The sequence below is a fragment of the Elaeis guineensis genome, chromosome 10 (assembly GCF_000442705.2).
Source record: "Elaeis guineensis isolate ETL-2024a chromosome 10, EG11, whole genome shotgun sequence".
Lineage (NCBI taxonomy): Eukaryota > Viridiplantae > Streptophyta > Magnoliopsida > Arecales > Arecaceae > Elaeis > Elaeis guineensis.
Genome location: NC_026002.2, coordinates 80,227,885 through 80,247,536, shown reverse-complemented (window position 1 = coordinate 80,247,536; position 19,652 = coordinate 80,227,885).

Here is a 19,652-nt window from a genome sequence, read left to right as displayed (position 1 = left end):
GCTAACCTTAGGTCTAACCGAATTATGGACCTAATTCATCTAACCCATTGACCCACAAGTTTATGCAATTGTCTTAGGTCTTAATTCACAATTCTAGACCTACTAGACAACACTTAATTCTTTTAATTAAGTACTTGGGCTGATGGATCAGGGTTTGGCATTTCGAAAATAATTTTTAAATTTTGAAAGATTTTATTTTTTGTTCACCAAATGTGTTGACTCATTTCACAAACGGGTCAGCACAATTCATAAACAGCAATCCTTTTGCTCATTTCATAACAGAAAATAACTCAAAATAAATCATAAATTTTCTTTTAAATCTAATCTAACATATTCATGATAAATTTTATAATTAAGTCCTTTCGCTGCTTCATCGACATGGGATATAATTGCATCGGCACCCCTACCGCCATAGGAGACCCCATCGAATGGGAAGAGAGGGCCTTTAAACCCTACTTTTCTCCTATGACCGGACGGCCATGGCAACCAACCCAATTAGATTACTTGCTACTTGGATCAAGTATATCTAAATATACCAATTTCAAAATTTAAATTTTGAATTTCAAATTTCAAATTTTAAATTACAAATTTGAGATTTCAACCAAATTTTAAATTTTGAATTTTCAATCTTTGAATTTTAAATTTTGAATTTTGAATTTCAAATTTTAACTTTTGAATTTCAAATTTCAAATTTCAAATTTGAGATTTCAACCAAATTTCAAATTTCAAATTTTGAATTTCAAATTTGAAACTTCTAACAAATTTCAAATTTTAAATTTCAAATTTTTTGAATTTTGAATTTCGAATTTTAAATTTTGAATTTTAAATTTAAACTTATAGATTACACCTTAATCTACATATGTATATGTATGTCATATTCTAGAACCATGCTCTGATACCATTTGTAGTGAAAATTTTGTGCAGGGGCAAAATGGTAATTTTAAAACTTTTTCAAAATTACTATTTACGATGGAATTATTAATTAATCTTATTAATTAATACTAATTAACTCTACACTAGGATCTAAATATGATACAACAGCATGCATTTAAATTTGAAATTCAAATTTAAATCAATAAACCTTTTACAGTACTGTGTTCAGAACACATCACCTTTTGTGGGTAGTCGATCACCGTAATCTGATCACCGTCGGGGGGTTCTGATCATCACATCACAGCCACACAAATATCTGGCCTCTGCGGATCATCCACACGAAGCTCCCGTCTGATCAGCTCCTCACGAATGCTAGTTCGTGATTTCACCCTTTTGATGACAGATGTTGATCGAACTCCTTCGATCGATGTGTGCCGACTTCTCAGATGCTCTGGATCATCTGCACAGTTGCTTGAGAGGCTGATGGATTTCTCTCTGAAATTTGGTGGACTCACGACACTCGTGGTACACCAATCTCACTTCCCGAACCCTAGGTAGAAACCCTAGGGTACACACCAAAAACCCTACGTCCAATTTTCTCTCTTTTCTTTCTTTTTTTCTCAGAAGGTTTTGGACCTTCACCTTGCACACAAGCCTTCCTCACGCCCCAAAGTTTCTCTCCTAAAATTTCTACGCACGTCCCACCTTTCTCCTCTTTTTAAAACAACATCGAACGTGTCTTATCCGCGTGAGAGGATAAAGATAAGTGGTTGTACATTTGAATTCAAATCAAATTTGAATTCAAACGAAAACCAACTTATCTCTATCCTTTTGGACGTGAGAAGAGAAGGGGCGTGGCTCTTTTTGCGTGGAAAATGTTTCATGAGAAACCTTTTCTCGTGTAAGTAATGTGGCGCACAAAATGGATAAGGATGAAGGGGCAAGTGATAAGTTATCCATTCAAATTCAAACATGCTTTGAATTTGAATGGCTAACTAATTATTTTATCCATCCATATGGTACACAAATGAGGGCGTGGGGAAGGTTTTTGCGTGAGAAAAATTTCACGAGAAGTTTCTTCTCGTGAATTCAAATGGGTGCAAGGAAGTTGGGTGTCACAGGGAATTTAAAACAAGGTGGTTTGATTCAAATTGAGCCAACCTAGTTTTAAATAGGTTAAACACAATTAGACCAGATTAAACCCAACATAATTAGGCTTAATTAGGATCAATAAAATCCTAATCAAATTAGAAATTAACTAAACCTAACCCCTGATCAAATTAGGGACTAAACCACCTTAGCGATTAGATCAACATTTAACCTAATCGGGTCAATCCAAACTGAATCCAATTCAATTGGACTTGATCCAAAAATAATTACTCAATCAAATTGAGTTAATTAGCGATTAAATCACTAATTAAACCTCTCATAAATATTGAGTCCAAATCCGATGGGCAATCAGGCATCAGAGATCATCGATATGAAACCCTGATCAAAGATTTCAAATTTCAAATTCAAAATTTGAAATTCAAAATTTTGACCCCGGTACCCAAAATATGTAGAACTCATGATCAGAGAATCCTAATTCTCAATCATAGAGTCTCAGATTGATAAGACTCATAATTAGCCATCAGATCAGAAAGGAACCTCTAATGTGTGTGACCCCGCAGGTTCGAACCTAAGCCGGTAGCACAGGAACCAATTTCTGTACTAATCGAAGTGACCATCTAGCAATGGTATCCGACGATCGGATAGGTTGAATAATCGCAATCATAACATTCAGAACCTACGTGAATATGGTTACCGTATAATTCATCCCTTTTGACCCCTGTGTTTAGGATGACTCAGGGTTAAACTGTCAACCCTGATGATATCATCCGAATCATGCTCAACTCATTTAGTCCTGTGACTCCTCACTAGGACTACCCTGGCCAAGGCTTTGCTAAATTGAAACACGACTGTACACAGCTCCTAAACTGGAGTGGTCAATCCCATCTTGACACACGCACCGACAAGTCAAGTACTTGACTACACCCAGCAGCCTTCCATCATTGAATTAAAAATTCAGGTAGTCTAGTGCCTAAGTGCAGTGAGTTGCTTGCAAGTCACCGTGGCGGTCTCAAGTCGGAGGGACATTTATACCCATATCCCATCGGAGCAAATCTTGACAGCAAAAATTACTCCGGAGTTGGTCACGTTCAGTGCAGATGTACCATTACATCTCACCTGTATGCCATACCAGTGTCTCCACACTCTTTGGTTATGAGGACAACCAACCCATATGGCACACAACGACCTATGCTCGATAAACGTTGTCGTCCTTGGTAACAACGTATCATTTGGTCGCGAACATGTTTAAGGACTAAGCGACAAATCCTCCTTTGTCGAGTCTAAATAGTCCTAAGGACTTCACCACAACATAGGAGTTCATTAGAAGATGAAACATTTATGATGAAAAAATACCAAAATAACTTTTATTTATTTATAATTCCAGTACTAATATAAAAGGAGCACAACCGTCAATAGGCTAATGATTGGTTTTGGGATACTATTTCTGTAGGAGTCCGGACGAAGTTTACCTGCAATTAGAGTCAGGGATGAAGTCCGGCTCCCGTAGGAGTCCGGACGAAGTTCACCTATAGTTGGAGTCGTGGGCGGAGTCCGACTCTCGTAGGAGCCCGGAAGGAGCCTGCGGGTGAAGTCGCGGGCGAGGTCCGGCTCCCGTAGGAGTCCGGATGAAGTTTACCTGCAATTAGAGTCAGGGACGAAGTCCGGCTCCCGTAGGAGTCCGGACGAAGTTTACCTGCAGCTGGAGTCGTGGGCGGAGTCCGGCTCCCGTAGGAGCCCGGGAGGAGCCTGCGGGTGAAGTCGCAGGCGAGGTCTGGCTTCCGTAGGAGTCCGAACGAAGTTTACCTATAATTAGAGTCAAGGATGAAGTCCGGCTCCCGTAGGAGTCCGGACGAAGTTTACCTGCAGCTGGAGTCGTGGGCGGAGTCCGACTCCCGTAGGAGCCCGGGAGGAGCCTGCGGGTGAAGTCGCGGGCGAGGTCTGGCTCCCGTAGGAGTCCGGACGTCGCGAAGAATCCGGTCGACGTTGGTGGGGTCCTGTCTGTCGGCAAAACTTGGGAGTGTGGTGGAGGCTCGGCCGCCCAGGAGGTTTGAAGAGATGTTGCTGGAGGTCGAGAGTCAGTTGGGTCCCCGGAGGGTCACTCCCATCATGAACTTCGGTTGGGAGGTATTTTATACCCAACACCAGTCTCCCTACTTCCGAGTTTGAATTTCGAATGAAGAAAGTACAGAAAGATTGTCACGACCGAAGTTCTTCCCTCGATGTCCGCGCGCGATCGTTCTCAGATATTTTGGCATTTAATACGTGCGTGCTGAAGCCTTTTTTTGATTAAGGTGACTCGAAGAGTTTTTTCAGAACCCCCACCAGGGCGTGATCCCAAGCGTCACGCCATGAGAGTCTGCGGACGGTCAACCCTAGGTCGCGGTGAGTGGGCCACGGGGTGAGCATTGGTTGGCCTAGGGACACCTGCCACCATAATTGCGCCAGGCTCTGTCGCCTATTTAAGCCCCCACCCCTCCTCCAGAGGCTTCACTTCGCCTGAGGGACGACAACTTTCCTTCGCCTGAGAGCTTAGCCACTCAGCCACTCCATCGGTGCCCCTTCCGACTCCGAGCATCCCACGCGCTGGTCCTTGCCATCTCCGCCGACTCTCCGCTGCTTCCAGTCCCCCGAATCTCTCCACGGGGTTCCCCTGCATGGGCCTCCGCTCTGAAGGCCAATCTCTAGATGATGCCGTGGGCTAAGAAGGGTATAAGGAGTAGAACGGCAGTCTATGAATTCTCCGATCGTCAAACTGTCGCTGAGGGTTCCCGCCTCCTTAAAGGGGGTTCAAGGGAGAATTCCTTCAACAACAGGGGTTTAATAATGGGGACAACCGGTGAGGACGTTCTGCCCGAGAACCTCAGAGTAGCCGAACGGGGCGACACCGATCAAGGGGACAGAGTTTTCATCACAAGCCGTGGCGGGATCCTTGATGCCGTCGGGGCCGAGGGACCAGAAGCGGTCGGTGCCGACGGCGGGGCAGCAGAACTTGTTGCAGGGACGGTGGAAATAGCGCATGCCGACCTTGCCGGAACACCTAGGACGGTGGTTGTCATGGAGCATCCGGTGATGGCGCATATCTCCGGTGCCATTGCTGCCTCCGGGATAACCCCGGTTCTTCTTGAAACAGGTCATCGTCGCCGCTGTCGTTGCCCTTGTTGCTCCCTGGAATCTATCCCATCCTTTTCCCCCTAGGGTTGGGATTTTGAAAGTGGAGCGAAATGAGGCGGGGGGCGAGAGCCGAGAGGCTTGTCACACGTGCTGGAAAATACTGCTGGGAAGGATAGAACTGGGAAGAGAAGTCTACGTCTCGAAGTAGCCTCTGATGTGTCCCTTTCAAGTCTTGTAATAATGTTTTTTTTTTTTTTGGCCCTCCGGGTCTTGTAACGTACATCAAGGAATGAGAAGGAGATTTTGTTACCTCGTTTGCGCATTGCGTCGAATTATTGTCTACCGAACTTCCTTTCTTTACCATTGTTGCGGTTGTATTCCCTTCTCTTTACCCTTCTTTTTCCTCTCTTTCCTCTTCTCTTTTTTTTTTTTTTTTTTTTGAATTTTTTCCTCCGCTCTTGGTGGGGCTATGGGAGTTTGGCTCCCGTGAGCGAAGTCGGGGCGAAGTCCAGCTCCTGTAGGAGTTCGAACAAAGTTTACCCGTAGGTGAAGTCGCGAGCGAAGCCCGGTTCCCGAAGGAACCCGGGCGAAGCCTTTCCACAGTCGGGGTCGAGGACGGAGCCCGGCTCCCGTAGGAGTCCGGACGAAGTCTACCTGTGGCTGGAGTCGGGGATGAGATCTGGCCTCCGTAGGAGTCCAGTCGAAATCCGCCTGCAATCAAGGTCAGGGACGAAGTCCGACTCCCGTAGGAGTCTGGACGAAGCTTACCAGCAGTTGAAGTTGGTGACAGAGCCCGGCTCCAGTGGGAGTCCGGGTGAAGTCTGCTTGCGGTCGGAGTTATGGGCGGAGTCCGGCTCCCGTAGGAGTCCGGGCGAGGTCTGTCTGCAGCCAGAGTCGGGCACGAGGCCCGGCTCCCGTAGGGGTCCGGGCGAAGTCTTCCTACAATTAAGTCAGGGGCGAAATCCGGCTCCCGTAGGAGTCCGAACGAATCTTACCAACAGTTGAAGTTAGTGACGGAGCTCGGCTCCCATAGGAGTCCGGACGGAGTTTGCCTACAGCCGAAGTTGGAGGAGGAGTCCGGCTCCCGTAAAAGCCCGGACGGAGCTTGCCTGCAGTTGAGGTCGGAGATGGAGTCCGATTCTCGTAGGAGTCCGGATGGAGTCTTCTTATGATTAGAGTCGAGAGCGAAGTCTGGTTCCCGCAGGAGTCCGGACGGAGTTTTATCACGAAGGGGCCGCTGGGGAAGGTCCCCCTTTTTCTCATCTGGTCTTGAATGACCAGACCTTAATTGATGTCGGGGCGAGGTTCTTTCCCTATTTCTGTCGTAACGAGGTTCAGCTCTGGTTACGGTGAGGTTCGCCTCTTGTCCCTAACACGGCTGTAGGGGCACACATGGGCGTCGCTGGGCCCCTCCCCCATCCGGTCTAAAGGGAATCGGACCTTCGACTTTGCTCAAGTTAGGGCGAGACTCTCCTCCTATCCCTAACAGGGTTGTGGGGGCGCATATGGGCGTTGCAGGGCCTCTCCCCTCATCCAGTCTAAAGAGAACCGGGCCTTCGACTTTGCTCAAGTTAGGGCGAGGTTCTCCTCCTGTCCCTAACAGGGCTATGGGGGCGCATATGGGTGTTGCAGGGCCTCTCCCCCCATCCGGTCTAAAGAGAACCAGGCCTTCAACTTTGCTCAAGTTAGGGCGAGGTTCTCCTCCTGTCCCTAACAGGGCTGTGGGGGCGCATATGGGCGTTGCAGGGCCTCTCCCCCCATCCGGTCTAAAGGGAACCGGGCCTTCGACTTTGCTCAAGTTAGGGCGAGGTTCTCCTCCTATCCCTAACAGGGCTGTGGGGGTGCATATGGGCGTTGCAGGGCCTCTCCCCCCATCCGGTCTAAAGGAAACCGGGCCTTCAACTTTGCTCAAGTTAGGGCGAGGTTCTCCTCCTGTCCCTAACAGGGCTGTGGGGGCACATATGGGCGTTGCAGGGCCTCTCCTCTCATTCGGTCTAAAGGGAACCGGGCCTTCGACTTTGTCGAGACGAGGTTCTCCTCTTGCTTCTGATACAATTCGTTTGGATTGTCCTGTAGATGTAGGATAGTGCCAAAGACATGTAGATATACAACTTTTAATTAAAATGAAGTTATTGGTAGTACATCCATAAGTTCTCCAAGCTCCATGGTCGCGGAAGGTCGGCTCCTCTGAGCTCCTTAAGATAATAAGTTTCGGGCCGGACTACTTCCTTAACCTCATACGGGCCTTCCCAGTTTGGGGCGAGTTTCCCTCGATCCTGAGGTTGCGAGACAGCGGCTCGTCGAAGCACTAGATCTCTTGCTCTAAAGACTTTGTTTCTGACTCGGGAGTTGTAATAGCGAGCGACTTTCTGTCTGTAGGCTGCCATTCAAACCTGAGCTATCTCCCGCCTTTCTTTCAGCAGGTCGAGGTTGGCTTTAAGACCTTACGAATTTTGATGTTCGTCGAATGCCACGACTCGTGCCGACGGGAGTTTAAGCTCAATTGGGATGACGGCCTCCGTACCGAAGGCTAAAGCAAAGGGGGTCTCCCCTGTGGGCAGTCTTTGAGTAGTTCGATACACCCACAGCATATGGTAAAGTTCGTCCGCTCAAGTTCCCTTTGCCTTTTCGAGCCTTGTCTTAATCCCCTACAGAAGGGTTCTATTAGTCACCTCAGCTTCGCCGTTCGCCTGAGGATGGGCTACTGATGTGAAGTTGTGGGAGATGTTCAGATCTTCACAGAATTCGACGAATCTTGCTCCTACGAATTGCCGCCCATTATCAGTGATTAGGGTCCTAGGCAGACCGAACCTGCATACGATCGACTTCCAGACGAAATCTTGCACTTTTGCTTCTGTGATTTTTGCTAGTGGTTCGGCTTCAACCCATTTGGTGAAGTAGTCGATCGCTACAAGGAGAAACTTCCTCTGCCCTGACATCATGGGAAAGGGGCCAAGGATGTCCATCCCCCACTGTACAAAAGGCCATGGGGCACTCAAGGGTGTAAGCAAGGTGGCGGGCTGTCTCTGGATATTGGCATATCTCTGACATCGATCACACTTTCTGACATATTCAATCGAATCATGATGCATTATCGGCCAGTAATATCCTTGACGGAGCAACTTGTGGGATAAAGATCTAGCCCCCAAATAGTTTCCACAGATTCCTTCATGCACCTCCCACAAGGTGTAGTCAGCTTCCGAAGGTCGGAGACATTTTAAGAGGGGCAAAGAGTATGATCTCTTGTACAATTTACCCTCATAAAAGAATGTATTGGGAGGCTTGATTTTGGAGCTTTCGAGCTTCTTTCGCATCCTGGGGGAGAACTCCGTCTCTGAGATATGTTATCAGTGGGTCGGTCCAGCTGGGCTCGTGGTCAATTTCTATAACGGGCCATGATTCTTCCGTACTCGGGCACTTGAGTACTTCAAAGAGAACACCTTTGGGTAATTCAGCCGGAGCCAGCATTACCAGCTTGGAGAGAAGGTTAGCCCTGGTATTTTTCAGCCTCAGAATCTGTCTGATGTTGTAGCTGTCGAAGGCGGGAACGAGCTCCTTTACCCTTTCAAGGTATTTAGCCATGCTATCCTCCCGCGCTTCGTAATTTCTGTTGACTTGTCCCACCACTAGCTGAGAGTCACTGTGGACCCGGAGTCGATCAACTCCCAGCTCTTTGGCGATCGTCAGTCCCGCAATCAGAGCTTCATACTCCGCTCCGTTATTCGTTGCGGGGAACTCAAAACGTAAAGCGTACTCCGCGATGATTCCCTCCGGACTGATCAAGATTAGGCCCGCACCTGCGCCTGACATGTTGGAAGACCCATCCACATAGAGGGCCCAAGAGCGATCAGGAGGATCCGCTTCTTCTTTGGGGGAGTTCGATCGGGGTTTCAGGCCGTCCACTTCGCCTAGTTCAGGTTCGGCCTCTTCTGGGATAGTACACTCCACTATGAAATCTACCAATATTTGGGCCTTCACTGCTGGCCTGGATCGATAGTTGATGTCAAATTTTGTGAGCTCGATCGCCCATTTTGCCATCCTCCCGGAGGTGTCCGCCCGGTGCAAAACTATCTTGATCGGCTGGTCGGTGAGCAGTGTTACGGTGTGCCCTTGAAAGTAGGGTCAGAGCCTCCAGGCTGCAATCAACAAAGCGTAAATCAGTTTTTCTAATTTAGTATACCTGATCTCGGCGTCTCTCAACGTGCGACTGACGTAGTAGATCGACCGTTGGACTTTCGCTTCTTCTTTGACGAGGACTGCCGCGAGAGCCATGGGAGAGACCGCTAGGTATAAAAACAGTTCCTCCCCAGGCTCCGACTTTGCCAACAGTGGGGGTGAGCCGAGGTAGCTCCTTAGTTCTTCAAACGCCTGTTGGCACTCAGAGGTCCAACAGAAGTTATTTGGCTGCTTGAGGGTTTGAAAGAAGGGCAAGCACCGTTCGGCTGACCTTGCGACGAAGCGATTCAGGGCCGCCACCCTCCCTGTAAGGCGCTGAACCACTTTTATCGACTTTGGGGCGGCCATCTCCTGGATGGCATGAATTTTTTCTGGATTGGCCTCAATCCCGCGCCCCGATACCGTGAAGCCCAGAAACTTTCCTGAGGTTACTCCGAAAGCGCATTTAGTTGGGTTCAACTTCATTTTATATTTTCGGAGAGTGCCGAAGGTCTTCTCGAGGTCGGCGACGTGGTCCACGAAGGATTTGCTTTTTATGAGCATGTCGTCCACATAGACCTCCATATTGCGGTCGATTTGCTTCTTGAAGATTTTGTTCACCAACCGCTGGTAGGTTGCGCCTGCATTTTTGAGGCCGAAAGGCATGACCCCGTAACAGTAAAGGCCACGGTTAGTAATGAAAGCGGTCTTTTCTTCATCTTCTGATGCCATCCTGATTTGATTATAGCTGGAGAATGCATCCATGAAGGTAAGGAGCTCATGGCCCGAGGCCGCATCCACCAGTTGATCGATTATGAGAAGGGGGTAGCTGTCCTTTGGGCAGGCCTTATTCAACTTTTTGAAGTCTATACACATCCTCCACTTGCCGTTTGCTTTTTTGACTAAGATGACGTTGGAAATCCAATCAGGATAATTGACTTCCCTAATGAATCCGGCTTTAAGGAGCTTGTCCACTTCCTCGGCTATCGCCTTCTGCCTCTCTGGTGCGTGACCTCAGATTTTTTCTTTCTTCGGTCGATGCTTTGGATCGACGGCTAGACGGTGCTCCATGACTTTCATGTCAATCTCTGGTATGTCTGCTGGAACCCAAGTGAAAACGTCCGCATTCTTTCGTAGAAAATCGATGAGACGCGTCCGCACCTCCTCCCCCAGGTTGGAGCCAATCATCGCTGCATGCTCCGCGTTTTCGTCGTTCAAAGGGATCGGTACCAGATCTTCAATTGGAATGCCTCTCTCTTCGGTGAGGTCATCGCGAGCATCCAGTCCATCGACCGGACAGGGGTCAGATTGGTCGCTTCTTCACAAAGCTATGTTGTAGCAGTGTCTGGCCAGGGCTTGGTCCCCTCGGACTTCTCCGATCTCCTGATTGGTGGGGAATTTCAACTTCAAATGGTAGATTGATATGATGGCTTGGAGAGCATTGAGGTCGGGTCGACCGAGGATTGCGTTGTAGGCTGACGGCGCCTTCACTACCAGAAAATTCACCAGAGCCTTGGATTGCCTTGGATATCGACCTGTGGCCACAGCCAAAGTTATTATTCCCTCCATCGGAACAGCGTCACCAGTAAACCCTACCAGAGGAGAGCTAATCGACCTCAAATGGCCGTCAAGGATGGATATTCTTGAAAAAGCATCGTAGAACAAAATGTCGGCCGAACTTCCATTGTCGACAAGGATGCGACGGACGTCGTAATTTGCTATATTCAAGGAAACTACAACCGTATCGTTGTGAGGGAATTGAACTCCCCGAGCGTCCTCTTCAGTAAAGGTTATGGGCTCCTCAATCTTTTGTCGCTTGGGAGGTACGGCCAGTGCGTCGGTTGCTTCTTGCTGGGATCCTCCTGAGATGATGTTGGCGAAATCTGTCAGAGACTGATCGTCCGATCGCTCCATGCCGGCGACCACTGCCGGAGAACGTGGGGTCTGGAAAACCAGAGGCGAGATCGGGACCTGAGACATGGCCGCAGGGGCTGTGGGTCGCCGTGTGGATGCTTCGTGAGAAGACATCGGGTGCGGATCCAGTGGGGGGAAGGAGGAGCAGATGTCGGAGAAGATAACCAGAGGCGGTTCCGTTGAGTGCTCCTTTAAGAACAAGGGTACCGCGAAGGTTTACGGCCCTTCCTCTAGCGCCAATCTTGTTGGTGCAAAAATCCGCCTGCGCCGGAGAAGCTGGAGTCGAGAGAGTCGCGGTCGCTATTGGGACCTGCAAAAGAAGTCTAAACCGGAGGTGGGGTTGCTCCGGCAAGACCCTCCGACGCTCAAGTCAGTTCTCTACCTCAACAAGAATGGAGTGCACGAACGAAAATTTTTGCAGAGTTTTGGGGTAGAAAATAGAGCTTATAGAATAACATATCTGGGGTCCCCTTTTATAGGCGTAGGGGGCTGCAAGCTGATAGCGACATCTATAACCGTCTGGTCGTGGGCTGCCCAGGGTCAAGCGGAGTTTATTGCGAAGAGTAGTGGAGTAGACTCGTGGCCATCACTGAAGCACGCCACGTGGAGTCTGCCGCAGGGAGTGGAGCGGCGTCCGTTGCCGTGACTTGCCAGGGGGTGGAAGAATCGTGCGGTATCCATTGCAGCAAGTGGAGCAGTGCTGTGGTCGTTACTGTGGCCTGCCAGGGAGTAATGGAGCCGCGTAGGATCCACCGTAGGGAGTGGAGCGGAATCACGGCCGTTACTACGGCCTTCCAAGGAGTCTAGACTTGTCGGCTGAAGTTCGGTTGAAGTCTGTAGCTGGAGAGAGGTGGCTAACTATCCGTCTGAGAGGAGCCTGGAGTCCGGCTCTCGCAGGAGCCCAGACGGAGTCTTCTTTCAGTTGAAGTCGGGGATGAAGTCTGGCCCCCACAGGAGCCCGGACGGAGTCTTCCCGCAGCTGGGGCTGGAGATGAGGTCTGGCTCCCGTAGGAGTTCGGGCGAAGTCTACCTGCAATTGGAATTGGTAGTGAAGTCCGACTCCCGTAGAAGTCTAGACGAAGTCTACCTGCAATTAGAGTCAGGGATGGAGTCCGACTCCCGTAGGAGTCCGGACGAAGTTTACCTACAGCTGGAGTCGTGGGCGGAGTCCGGCTCCCGTGGGAGCCCGGGAGGAGCCTGCGGGTGAAGTCGCGGGCGAGGTCCGGCTCCCGTAGGAGTCCGGACAAAGTTTACCTGCAATTAGAGGCAGGGACGAAGTCCGGCTCCCGTAGGAGTCTGGATGAAGTTTACCTGCAGCTGGAGTCGTGGGCGGAGTCCGGCTCCCGTAGGAGCCCGGGAAGAGCCTACGGGTGAAGTCGCGGGCGAGGTCCGATTCCCGTAGGAGTCCAGATGAAGTTTACCTGCAATTAGAGTCAGGGATGAAGTCCGACTCCCGTAGGAGTCCGGACGAAGTTTACCTACAGCTGGAGTCGTGGATGGAGTCCGGCTCCCGTAGAAGCTCGGGAGGAGCCTGCGGGTGAAGTCGCGGGCGAGGTTCGGCTCCCGTAGGAGTTCGGATGAAGTTTACCTGCAATTAGAGTCAGGGACGAAGTCCGGCTCCCATAGGAGTCCGGACGAAGTTTACCTGCAACTGGAGTCGTGGGCGGAGTCTGGCTCCCGTAGGAGCCCGGGAGGAGCCTGCGGGTGAAGTTGCGGGCGAGGTCCGACTCCCGTAGGAGTCCGGACGAAGTTTACCTGCAATTAGAGTTAGGGACGAAGTCTGGCTCCCGTAGGAGTCCGGACGAAGTTTACCTGCAGCTGGAGTCGTGGGCGGAGTCCGGCTCTCGTAGGAGCCCGAGAGGAGCCTGTGGGTGAAGTCGCAGGCGAGGTCCGGCTCCCGTAGGAGTCCGGACGTCGCGAAGAATCCGGTCGACGCTGGCGGGGTCCTGTCCGTCGGCAAAACTTGGGAGTGTGGTGGAGGCTCGGCCGCCCAGGAGGTTTGAAGAGATGTTGCTGGAGGTCGAGAGTCAGTTGGGTCCCCGGAGGGTCACTCCCATCACGAATTTTGACTGGGGGGTATTTTATACCCAACAAGTCCCTTTGCCGTTTCCTTTGGTAGACATTATTTAGTTTATTAATTTAAGCTTCCTCTTGTAAGCTTCAAATATAGAAATATTTATTTTTTTCCCCTTTTTAAAGAAAGAAAGATATGTTCATGAGTTCCATAAGGTTCCAAAAGGGAAAGTGCACTTCATGCTTGTTTTCCCTTGCGGCTTAAGTTTGCAAGACCGGTTTTGCACATGATCTATCATAAGAAATGGTGCCTGTGCTTATAGATTTGGCACAAATTGGGAAGGATGGTTTTGCACATGCTACTTGATTGCTCACACTACTGATAACATGCTGTGACAAAAGCCTCGCCTCGATACAAAGATATCCTACAGACTATATGGCTTTAAATTGAGCTAATGATATGTTTATAACTTCTAACATTGATTACCTGTGGCTTGATCTGCTAATGTTCAGTCCCATACTTTTCCTACCTCATCTCCTTTTCCCCCATCTTGAATATTAGCATAGGAGGAGAAAAACAGCTTAACATGGTCTTTTATATCTTGATGTTCTTTTTTTGTCCTTTTATTTATAGAAATCAAGCTTTTCTTCAAGCACACTTCAGAGAAGGATATAGAATTTTTATGTTGTTAGAAATTTGAGTAACTAACTATGGCATTGTAGATATTGGGATATACCGACTGACCCCTATATGTCGATTTATCCTCAAAACGGTCTGACCGACATCCGACTCTACCCACCGGACGGACAGACGACTCCGACAATGACTGCCGACGATATCCGACCGAAGGTATGCCGGCCAAACAGACCAATACTGTTTCCAACCGGTCGAACGGTCGAATCCATATCACCGACTCACTGTCGGGGGTGGCAGCCGACGTCCGACTTCTACAAGGCACCAGATCAGCCGACGGTGTTTTCGAGTCATCGCCCGACGTCTCGGCAGTCGAATACCGACATATAGTCGGCCAGCCCGCCCAAACACCGTACATCGCTATGGGCTGTTGTCCTATCAAGGACATGCTGTGCGACCACCTTGGGGCATTGTCCTGCCAAAGACATGGGTTAATTCTGATAACCTGACAACCCACGTCAATTTGACAGCCCCCGACGATTTGATAACTCCCCAGTTGTCTGCACCATTAATGGCGGAACCATACCGCATTCTACTATAAAACGGGATAAGGCAACAGTTTTGATAAGCTCTCGAAAAGCTCTCGAAAGGCTCTCTCCCTCTCGCTGAGCCCCCCTGATTTTTTCCACTATTGCCTAGTCTCCTCTCTGACTTGACCATCGAAGGGTCCCCATCGGAGGTATCTCCGATCAGTGAGGACTTTCCTTGCAGGTGCACATCTCGACGATTGGGCGACGAGGGGATTGACCGCAACAGATTTGGCACACCAGGTAGGGGGTCGACAGAGGTAAGACAGCGAGCTCCATAGAGCTTGAAAAATCTCTGGAGATGACAAAAACCAGGGCTCAGTGATCGAGAGCTATCGGATCGACGAGGCACTCTTTACATCGAAAGGAGGCCCCTCCTTTACCCTCCATAGCGAAACCCAACTCTCCGCACCCGGTGGTGATCACGGAGGCACAGATCGTGGCGATCATGCGGCAAATGACCATTCTGATGGATGCTGTCAAAAACCTCCAACAACAACCGACTCAGTTGCCACAACCGTTAGTGGAACAACCGACGGTGTCCCTATACTATCCAGAAGCAGCCGCCGACGCCCACGTCAACTTTCGTCTCCTCTTCAAGAGCAGTTGTCTCAGCACTCCCACCGAGAAGGGGGGAGGCGGCTACGGTGCGACACCCACCGGTCTCGACGTCCCTCTCCTTCCCAACTGGAGCGAGAGAGGAAGGAGAAGCAGCCGTGGACACCATCTGCTTCACTCTCAAATTCGTCGAGAGGTTCGACCCCTGGGGTTTCTCAACACCAACGGTTGGACGACTACGAACGTAAGTTCGAAGAAATCGACCGTTGGCTTGTCCAGCTCCAGGCGGATGGTCAGAAGTCTTCAAACGACATCGACTTCCGGACCACTCAATCTCTCTCCCGATTTATCCTCGACAAATCGATCCCTAGTCGGTTCAAGATGCCTCATGTGGAGCCTTACGATGGCTCCATCGACCCAGTTGACCATCTAAAGAGCTACAAGGCTCTCATGACAATTCAAGGGACAACCGATGCCCTCTTCTACATCGGTTTCTCTGCCACACTTCGTAAAGCTGTCAGGGCCTGGTACTCTGGCCTTCGCTCAGGAGGTATCCACTCTTTCGCACAGCTCGAGCATTCTTTCGTGGCCTATTTCAGCACCAGTCGAAAATCATCACGAACCTCGGATAGTCTTTTTTCCCTCAAGCAGGGAGAAAATGAGACACTCCGATGCTTTGTGGCCCGATTCAATGCGGCCACACTTGAGGTTCGAGACGTCAACAAAGACATGGCTATCTCGGCCATGAAGAGAGGGCTAAGAGGGTCTTGATTCACATATTCCTTGGATAAGACCCTTCTCCGGACATACGCCAAATTGCTGGAGCGCACGTACAAATACATGCGCACGGACGAAGGAGCTTCCGACCGGCGCCTGACCGAGAGCACGGGCCAGAAAGAGAAGCGGAAGAAAAATTGAGCCCCTGTTGAACCCAGCAGGCCCCTGACTGATAAACGGGTCTCGCCCCAACGACGGAGCCTGAAATCGCCCCGATGGTGGAGTCTGAGACCGACGCATCACAGGTATGACTCCTACACCCCTCTCTCTGCTCCTCGTGCGCAAATCCTGATGGAGATCGAAGGAGTGAAATATTTACGACAGCCTCTGCCTCTAAAGGCAAAGGGCCTCGATCGGAGAAAATACTGTCGATTCCATCGGAGCCACGGTCACAACACCGAGCAATGCATCCAACTCAAGGATAAAATAAAGGTCCTCATATGATGAGGGTATCTCAAAAAGTATCGAAGGGACCTGCCGGCTCGACCCCTTCCTGACCTACGACCCCAACCGACTGAAGAGGCAGCGAACAATCAGCCTACTGCTGGAGTCATCAACATGATCTCCAAATGATTGGATCGAGGGGCGACTGCTGAAGGAGAGTCGACGAAGAAGCCTCGCTAGGATGATGTAATCATCTTTATGGATGGAGATGCTCGGGGAATCCAAACTCCCCATAATGACGCTATTATTGTCTCGACAATAATAGCGAATTATGATGTAAAAAGGATTCTTGTTGATAATAGAAGCTCGACTAATATTTTGTTTTACTCGACCTTCTCCCAAATGCGACTGTCGACCGACCGACTCAGGAGAGTCTCTACGCCCCTAGTAAGTTTTGCCGGGGAGGCCGTCGCAGTGGAAGGAGAAATTGCTCTTTCCATGACAGCTGGGGCCGAACCACGATAAAACACCATCTGCATGATCTTCACGGTCGTCCAAGTACCTTCGGCCTACAACGTCATACTTGGAAGACCTGGACTAAACATCCTCAGAGTGATAGTCTCGACATATCACTTGCTAGTCCGATTTTCGACTAAAAATGAAGCTGAAAAAATGCACGGGGATCAACAGCTCGCTCGGCGATGCTTTCAGATCTCAACTCAAAATAATAAATCAGAGGATTCCCTACCGGTCGACAAGTTGGATCAACGGGAAGAAGAGGAACGAGGTGAACCGGCTGAACAGCTGATTTCCATCCTGATGACAAAGAATCCTGAACAGGTGATCTGGATCGGGTCGCAGTTGCCCGACCCGGAGTGGCAGCAGCTGATAGAGCTATTGAAAGCCAACACCGACATATTCGCTTGGTCGACATGGATATGTCCGGCATACCTTCGAAAACAATGACTCACCGACTCAACATCGCCCTTGGCACGAGGCCGGTGAGATAGAAGAAACGGTCTTTCACCCTCGAAAGACAGAAGGCCATCGACGAGGAAGTAGACAAACTACTCGAGACGGGCTTCATCAGAGAAACCACATATCCCGACTGGCTCGTCAATGTTGTCATGGTGAAGAAAGCCAATGGGAAGTGGAGGATCTGTATCGACTACACCGACTTGAATCGAGCCTGCCCGAAGGACAGCTTCCCACTGCCGAAGATCGATCAATTGGTAGATGCGACGTCCGATCATTGACTGCTCAGCTTCATGGATGCCTTTATCGGATATAACCAGATCCGGATAGCACCCGAGGATAAAGAGCATACGGCCTTCATGACCGCCAAGGGCCTTTACTGTTACAGAGTGATGCCCTTTGATCTGAAGAATGTCAGAGCCACCTACCAGTACCTCGTCAATAAGGTCTTCAAAGCTCAAATCGGGTGCAACATGGAGGTGTACATGGATGACATGCTGGTGAAGAGCGTGCAGGCTTCAGATCATGTCCAAGACTTGAAAGAAACCTTTCACACTCTTCGACAACATCGGATGAAGCTAAATCCGATCAAGTGCGCCTTCGGGGTGACTTCGGAGAAGTTCCTCAGGTTCTTCATTTCTTAATGCAGAATTGAGGTCAACCTCGAGAAGATAAAGACGATTATCGACATACGGCATCCGAACACCAAAAAAGAAGTACAGCAGCTCAATGGAAGGATCATCGTACTCAGCCGATTCATCTCTCGATCGGCTGAGAGATGCCTCCCGTTCTTCAAAATCTTGAGGTAGACAAAGGACTTCTCTTGGCCGAATGAGTGCCGGCAAGCCTTCAAAGATTTGAAGAAATATCTGACTTCTCCACCCCTGCTTGTAAAGCCAGAGGTCGAAGAAATATTGTACCTTTACTTGGCTACCGTCCCAGAGGTGGTAAGTTCGGTACTCATCCGGGAGAATGAGAGCCGAACTCACCAACCCATATATTATACCAGCAAAATGCTCCACGAAGCCGAAACTCGATACTCAAGAGCAGAGAAGATGATATTTTCCTTGGTCATATCCGCGCAACAACTCCGTCCGTATTTCTAAGCACACGCCATCGTGGTCCTCACCGACCAACCCCTGAGAAAAATCCTGCATCGCCCCGACACATCAGGATGACTGACGAAATGGACGGTGAAGCTGAGCGAATTCGACATCCAGTACCGATCGCGACCTGCTTTGAAAGCTCAGGTCCTGGCCGACTTCATCCCAGAATGCCCGACAACCAACTAAAAGTCGGAAGACGGGAGCTCCAAAGAAGCTGCAACCTCTAAATATAACCCCAGGTCAACCTGGGTGTTACACATAAATGGAGCTTCCAATGCTCAAGAGAGCGGGGCCGGATTCCTGCTTACCAACTCAGAGGGAGTAGTTACTGAGTACGCCCTCCGATTCAACTTCAAAGCCTCCAATAATCAAGCCGAGTATGAAGCGCTTCTCGCTGGCTTGAGAGTGGTGAAGGAGCTCGGGATCGACAGCCTCAGAGTCTTCTCCGACACCCAACTGATTGTAGGGCAAGTCAGAGGCGAATTCGAAGCACGAGATCTGACCATGGCGAAATACTTCCAGAAGGTGAGAGATCTCGTAGCACACCTCAAGTATTTCAAGATCTCCCACATTCCACATTCCCAGAACGGAGAATTCTCGGGCCGATGCACTCTCTAGGCTCGCGACATCCACCTACGGTGCTTTGGGACGGATGCTCGTAGAAAGTCTCGAGCAACCGAGAATCGACAGGGCTGAGGAGATGCTACAACTGACGACCGAGCCAAGCTGGATGGATCCGATCGTTCAGTATCTGACTGACGGAACCAGCCCTGAAGATCCCGCGGAAGCCAAGCGACTCCGATAGACAGCCTCCCAACATGTAATGATGGATGGGCGACTCTACAAAAGATCGTTCTCCCTTCCCTTGCTAAGATGCCTAGGACCGATGGACGCGGACTACGCACTCAGAGAGGTGCATGAAGGGATCTGCAGAAGTCACCTGGGGGGCTGTTGGGATATACCGACCGACCCCTATACGCTGACTAATCCTCAGAATGGTTCGATCGATGCCCGACTCTACCCATCGGGCAGACAGACGACTCCGACAATGACTGCCGATGATATCCAACCGAAGGTATACCGGCCGAACAGACCAATACTATTTTCAATCGACCGAACGGCTAAACCCATATCACCGACTCACTGTCAGGGGTGGCAGCCGACGTCCGACTTCCACAAGGCACCAGATCAGCCGACGATATTTTTAAGTCATCACCCGATGTTCCGACAGTCGAATACTGACATATAATCGGCCAGCCCACCCAAATACCGTACAACTGCTATGGACTGTTGTCCTGTCAAGGACATGTTGTGTGACTGCCCTGGGGTATTGTCTTGCTAAGGACATGGGTTAATTCTGATGACCTGACAACCCACGCCGATTTGATAGCCTCTGACGATTTGACAACTCTCCAGTTGTTTGCACCATTAATGACGGGACTATATCGCATTCTA